Source organism: Rana temporaria, chromosome 13 (genome assembly GCF_905171775.1).
Source record: "Rana temporaria chromosome 13, aRanTem1.1, whole genome shotgun sequence".
Taxonomy (NCBI): Eukaryota; Metazoa; Chordata; class Amphibia; order Anura; family Ranidae; genus Rana; species Rana temporaria.
Window position 1 is genome coordinate 87885105 of NC_053501.1, and position 6795 is coordinate 87891899.

The window sequence follows — 6795 nt, forward strand, 5'->3', positions numbered from 1 at the left end:
TTCTGAGCGAAATAAAAGAGAAAATTGTAAGGTATCAGGAAATTTATTGTCCTCCTAGTTCCTATCTTAGACTAAAAAACAATTATTGTCTACTTTAGTTCAGTAGTTGAACCTCAGACGACAGGGTGGGCCTTACACCATTTCTTGCAATTTCAGTCTGGAAAAGGGCATGTGGTCCAGTGAGGGCCTGAGCTTAGAGTTAGAATAGTTTGAATAATACTGGCAAATATTCAACCCTAAAGACTTAGGGCAAAATCCACAGCCAGCGGCGCAAATTAAGTTTCTGAAAACGTATGTCATTTAAGTTACGGCGCCCAAAGTTGGTGTCGTAAGTGCCGTATCCACAGCGCATTTGCGCACAAAATTGTGCCAGCGTAACTTAAATTCCGAGGCGTAAGGCGGGGTTATGGCAAGTGGGAAGGAAGTGGGCGTGCTTCATTGTAATGAGCCGTGACCCCATGCAAATGAAGGGCCGGCCGTACTGCGCATGCGCGCACGAATCTGCTGCTCACTGCGCATGTGCAGAACTTTGCTCGGCGCAATCAGTGAGATAGGTAAAAGGCCAAGTGTACTTAGTTTGAGGATCGCCCTGTGCTTAAATAGCCCCAGTCAAACACACTTCCCTTGCAAAAGTATTTCCCTGTGTTCCCTTCCATGAGCAATTTGCTTCTGCTCTTAGTTTGTCAGTGTTTGTTGGTAAGTTGTGTGTGATAGAGAAGTGTTGGAGGAGTATTATATTGTAGTTGTTGTTTGTTTCTGATAAGTGTATTTTTTGTTTGATTGTTTCTGCTAAGTGTTTTTTTTTTTGTTTTTTTCTGCTTGTATTTTGTGTTTGTTTTTTGGGTGTTTGTTTTTGACTTTGTAGTAGCTGTCTGCTTGTGTGTTTTGCTTTTTGTGTGTTTGTTGTGTGTGTATTTTTGTGTGTTTGTCCTGTTTGTTTTCTTGTTGCTGGGTGGTGTCTGTGATGGCCCCCAAACGCAGGAAGCTTAATTTTTCTCATGTTGAGAAGAAAATCCTTGCCAGATATATCATCCAATATGGAAGATTTTTACATGGGCCTGATAGCCGGAACACCTCCCCAGCCCAAAGGAAGAGGATATATGCTAAAATTACGGATCACATAAATGCGGCGGGGGGGGGGGAGACGAGGACCCCCGCTGGCATCAAGAAAAAGATCAATGATCTGAGGAGCGTGGTCCGCAATAAGGTGGCAAAGCTCACTGCCCATAGGAGGGGCACTGGAGGAGGGGGACCATGTCCCATCCGGCTGACTGAGGAGGAATGGGCAGTGGCCCAGTGTTTCGAGCCAGAGCAGGTGGTGGGCCTGCCTGGTTATCAGTCTGATGTTCCTGTGAGGCCAGGTAAGTTTTTTGTTTTTCTATTTGGTGATTAGCATGTGTGGGTGGGGGAAGGGAAGATGTGGCAAGTGTGTGGATCCTCAAACCTGTGATTGTTTTGTGTCCTCCACAGATGACCAGGAGGTTGCTGGCCCATCAGGCCAGGAGGATGCTGGGCCATCAGGCCAGGCTGCTGCACCACTCCAAGGACAGGAGGCTGCTGAGGAGTCCCCAGGGGAGGGGAGTGGCCAAACCTCCCCTCATGAGGAGGCTGAGGGGGAGGAGGCTGAGGGGGAGGAGGATGAGGGGGAGGAGGAAGAAGATCTCCAGATTGGCCGGGAAATCCTTATTGCCACTGATCCATGACATTTGAGGATACCCTTGAGGCTACCCTTGAGGCTACCCCAGAGGCTACCCCAGAGGCTACCCCAGAGGCTGGCACCAGTCAGGCCACCATCAGGGGTAGCCCCTCCCACTCCTCCCCCAACAGGCCGCAACCCACAAGGGTCACTCTATCCCCTCCTCCCAGGCCACAAGCCTCAGGGGCAGGCAGGATGGCGACCCAGGAAACCAGGGGGGTGTTTGAGCGTCTGCCGGCCAGTCTGCAGAGGGACAATGCCCGGCAGACCCGCAGTCTGGGTGACATCAAAAAAACTATGACCAAGATGGAGCACAGCCTGGATGTAATGAGGGAGTCACTCAGTGATGTGGCCACCAATTCATTGGGGGTCATCACATGTTTGTGGTCCCTGCATACCGCCACAACAGGCGTGGCCCAGGAGGTGACTGCCCTCACCCAGGCTGTGCAGGACAACACCCGGGCTGTGCAGGACAACACCCGGGCTGGCCAGGCCAATACGGCTGCCATCACTGTCTGTCTGAACAGGATAGCAGTGGCCTTGGAGGGCAGGCCAGCCGGAGGTCAGACACCAGGGGAGGCTCCTCCCTCCCCTGCTCACACCCCCCCCCCATGAAGATACTCCCTCCCCTGCTCACACCCCCCCCATGAAGATACTCCCTCCCCTGCTCACACCCCCCCCATGAAGATACTCCCTCCCCTGCTCACACCCCCCCCCCCGTGAAGATCCTCCAGTTGGCCGTGCCCGTGGCCGTGCCCGTGGGCAGCCCAGACGGAGCACTCGCCGCCGGAATTAAATTGCAGGGGTACTTTTTTTTTTGTTGATTTAATTTTTTATTTTTATGATTTTGTTTATTATACTGTACTTATGATTTGGTTTATGTGTGTGAATGATGTAGGAATATGGGGGATGGCATTCCTGATAAAATAAGGGTGTCACCCTCAGTTTTGGTGGAGTAGGGATCCCCAGGACCAGGGAGAAGTGATCCCAGGTTCCTGAATGGTGTATGAATGCACAGTGACATAATTGGAGCCGTGGCGTGGCGTTACTGCTCCCAAGTACCAAAGGGGGGGGGGGGGGTTCTTGGATCTAATCCAATTCGATGAGCATGTGATGTGTCTGTGCTAGGGACCACAGTGGTGTGCATTCATGCATTCTCATTGTGACATAATTAATGTGCGTTTCCAGTGAAAAAAAACATTCTCAATGTGACATAATTCATGTGCGTTTACTGTACAAAGAAACATTCTCATTGTGACATTATTCATGTGCGTTTACTGTGAAAAGATGCCTTCTGCGAGGCGTCTCCTGATTACAGCAATCAGGAGACGCCTCGCAGAAGGCATCTTTTCACAGTGCCCTCAGTAGACCGGGTAGAGTGGGTTAGGGGGGGGGAATGCCTGGGTGGGGGGTCAGGTCACCACGTAAGTTAATCTCCAGTCCCCTTCTCATGGCAAAGTTGTGAAGAATACAACATGCACCGATTATTTGGCACACAAAGTCTGGGGAATACAACAGTGTACCCCCAGACTTATCCAGGCATCTGAAGCGGGACTTCAGCAGCCCAAATGTGCGTTCCACAACTGCCCGGGTGCGAATGTGAGCGTCGTTGTAGCGTTGCTCTCCTGGGGTTTGGGGGTTCCTGAATGGGGTCATCATATGTGGTCCCAGGGCATATCCAGAGTCACCTGGAAGGGAAAAGACAGGAGGATTTTAGTCATGCATGTGCCCCTTGTGATGTCTGCATCATGGGGGGGGGACATACTTGACACCCATGTCACTCACCAATCAGCCAGCTGTCTCCATACACGTTCATCTCCAAATCTCAAGATATGTTGGTCTGCCGGAATATATAACTGTCATGGCACAAACCAGGAAATTTTGCACAGACGTGCCAGATGAGGCAATGGGCATCTACAATCACCTGGACATTTATGGAATTCCAGTTTTTGCGATTCCGGAACAGGTGCTCTGTCTCATGGGGGGGCTGTAGTGCCACATGGGTACAGTCAATGGCCCCGATGATCCGTGGGAACCCAGCAATGTTATAAAAGTCCGCCATGGTCTTCAATCGCTGGTCCTCCTGGGTGGTCTTTTGAAATTGATTGCCCATGCGTCTTAGTATTGCAGGGACTACTTGATGGACACACCTGCTCATCGAGGACTGTACCATCCCAGCCAGACCTCCACATGTTCTTTGGAAAGACCCAGTGGCAAGAAAATGCAGGGTTGCCATTACTTTGATGTGAGGTGGCAGGGCACGGGATCGTTGGGTTGGGGTGGTGAGATCATCCTGCAGGATTCGGGTTAATTCCAGGATGGCTTCCTGGTTAAAGCGGAAGTTGCCATAGACCTCAGAAGCAGTCATGCCATAGAGATCTTGGCGTGGGCGGTATACCCTCTCCTGTGCCCTCCTCCTCCTCCTCTGTGCCCTCCTCCTTCTTTGCGCCTGTAAAGTAGCGAGTGCCATTAGAATCATGGATGGGCCGGGGATTTTGGCAGTCAGATTGAAGTCCAGCAAATATGTGTTGTCAGCTCTTCCTCAATGCTGTTGCTTGAGCAGACCTTTACACGGCAGGTGTAAAATTAGGGCTGCTTTTATAAAGTGTAACTTTGCTCCAGGAAACTAACAGGTGCGCACAGGGCGTAATCTACGGCGCACAGGGCGTAATCTACGGCGCACACACTTAATTTTGTGGATCGCCCTATCTCCCTCATTTGCATCTTTGCCTATCAAAAAAAGCGGCGTGACTAGAGTAATTTGCGTCAGAGGATGCGCCGGTGTAATTATTTTAGGTAGGACGGAAAAACCGGATTTTTCGTTTTGAGGATCGGGCGCAAAGATACGCGCGGTGTAAAATTAGAAATCTCGAGTTAAGTCAGCGCATCTGCTTTGTGGATTTGGCCCTTAGGGCCATATCCACAAAGAGCCGGCGTAACGTAAAAATTCCCATTTAAGTTACACTGCCTTAAAATTCTACCTAAGTGCCCGATCCACAAAGCACTTACCTAGAAATTTTCGGCTGTGTAACTTAAATTCCGCCGGCGCAAGGCGTTCCTCTTCAAATGGGGGCGATTCCCATTTAAATTAGGCGCGCTCCCGCGCCGGCCGTACTGCGCATGCTCGTGACGTCATTTTCCCGACGTGCATAGCGCGAAATTATGTTACGCCAAGCTTTGTGGATCGCGCCGGGTCAATAAAGTTGCGTCGGGAAAAAAAAAATATACGGCGAAAAAAAAAAAATTTAAAACAAAAAAAAAAACGCGTCGCTGGACAGAAGGGTCTGCGTTTACAAGGTGTAAACAGTTTACACTTTGTAAAAGCAGCCCTAATTTTACACATGCAACTTAATACTTACGGAGAAAAAACGAAGCGTAAAAGCTTTGTGGATCTCCGTAAGTGCTAATTTGCATACCCGAAGCGGCATTTCGACGATGTGTAAGTCCCTTACACATGTCGGATCTTCTGTCTATCTCTTGGAAACTGATTCTGTGGATCAGTTCCAAAGATAGAAACAGGGATACGATGGCGTATCTCTTTTGAGGATATGGCCCTTAGGACATAATATGATGAAAAATAGATTTGAGTACCAGTAAATATACTAGCAGTTTTTAAATATTAGTGTCATGAATAATTTATTAAGTGCGTTAATGGGCTAAATGCATTTTAATGTTATTTAGTTGTCCATTCAAATCTAATATTTTAGTCATAAGTGGATAGTAGTGTTGACCTGCATTAAATCTTATGGAAGTAGTTGCATTTTTAGCTAACTGATGTCCATTCATTATTTTGTGTCACCTTGAGATTAAATCAATTATTAAATGCATTACAAATATTTTTATACTTCCAAATCCCTTGCTAAACAATTATTATACAGTAAAACCTTGGTTTAGGAGTAACTTGGTTTGAGAGCGTTTTGCAAGACAAGCAAAATTAGTAAATACATTTTGACGTGATATACAAGCAATGTCTTGATATACAAGTAGTGTCATGTCACAACTGAGTACAAAAGAGAAGAGAGGCGCCTCTAAGTGAAGCAATATGGTTACATTTAATGAAGGTACAACATTTAGCAACTCGCATGGTTGATGATTAAAACAGGCACATCTAATTATACAGGCATCCAAGGTAAAGCTGTTCACATAGACCATACTCAACATTGCCATCTACGACATCCCTACTGAGCTGCGCACCATGAGTGGTTCAAGCCTCGCTTTCCGATCACTCTACTGTAGGGTAGTCTTCCCGGTCACGATTGCAGACTGACAGTGGATAGAGCTGGTGGTGAAGGGGATGGTCTATGTGGACAGCTTTACCCCGGATGCCTGCATACTTAGATGTGACTCTTTTAATCATTAATCAAAAACGTCTGTTTTTAAAACTTTTTTTTGCATTGATACATGTCCCCTGGGGCAGGACCCAGGTCCCCAAACACTTTTTAGGGCAATAACTTGCATATTAGCCTTTAAAATGAGCACTTTAGATTTCAAATGTTCGAGTCCCATAGACATTAACAGGGTTCTAAAGTTCACACGTTCGTGAATCGGCGTATCTCGGTCATTTGCATATTCAACGCGTAAATCAATGAAAGCGCCCCTTGCGGCCAGCGTAAATATGCGCCCAAGATACGTCATGCTCCAAAGCGCAGCATCGCTGGCCTCCTCTCTCTGCCGGACACAGCCTGGCGAATGACGCGGTTGAAGCTGTGACATTTATTTTATTGGTAAGGCGGGGCCACCCGTCACATGACCCCCTCACCAATAAAAGAAATGTCACAGCTTCAGCCGCGTCATTCGCCGGGCTGTGTTCGGCAGAGAGAGGAGGCCGGCGATGCTGCGCTTTGGATCCCGGAAGATCTTCTCATCGCTGGACAGGAGAGGAGATCACCCGTCGCTGGATACAGACAACGTTGGAGCAGGGAGCTGGGACCGAGTGGATTACCATCGCTGGATTTTTTTTCCTTTTTTTTATTAATAAAGGACTTTTTTCTACGGTGTGTGTGTGTGTGTGTGTGTTTTTTACAACTATTTACACTTCCTTTGTGAAATGGTAGAGGTACATTACCAATTCACCTGGGGGGGCCAGGATCTGGGGGTCC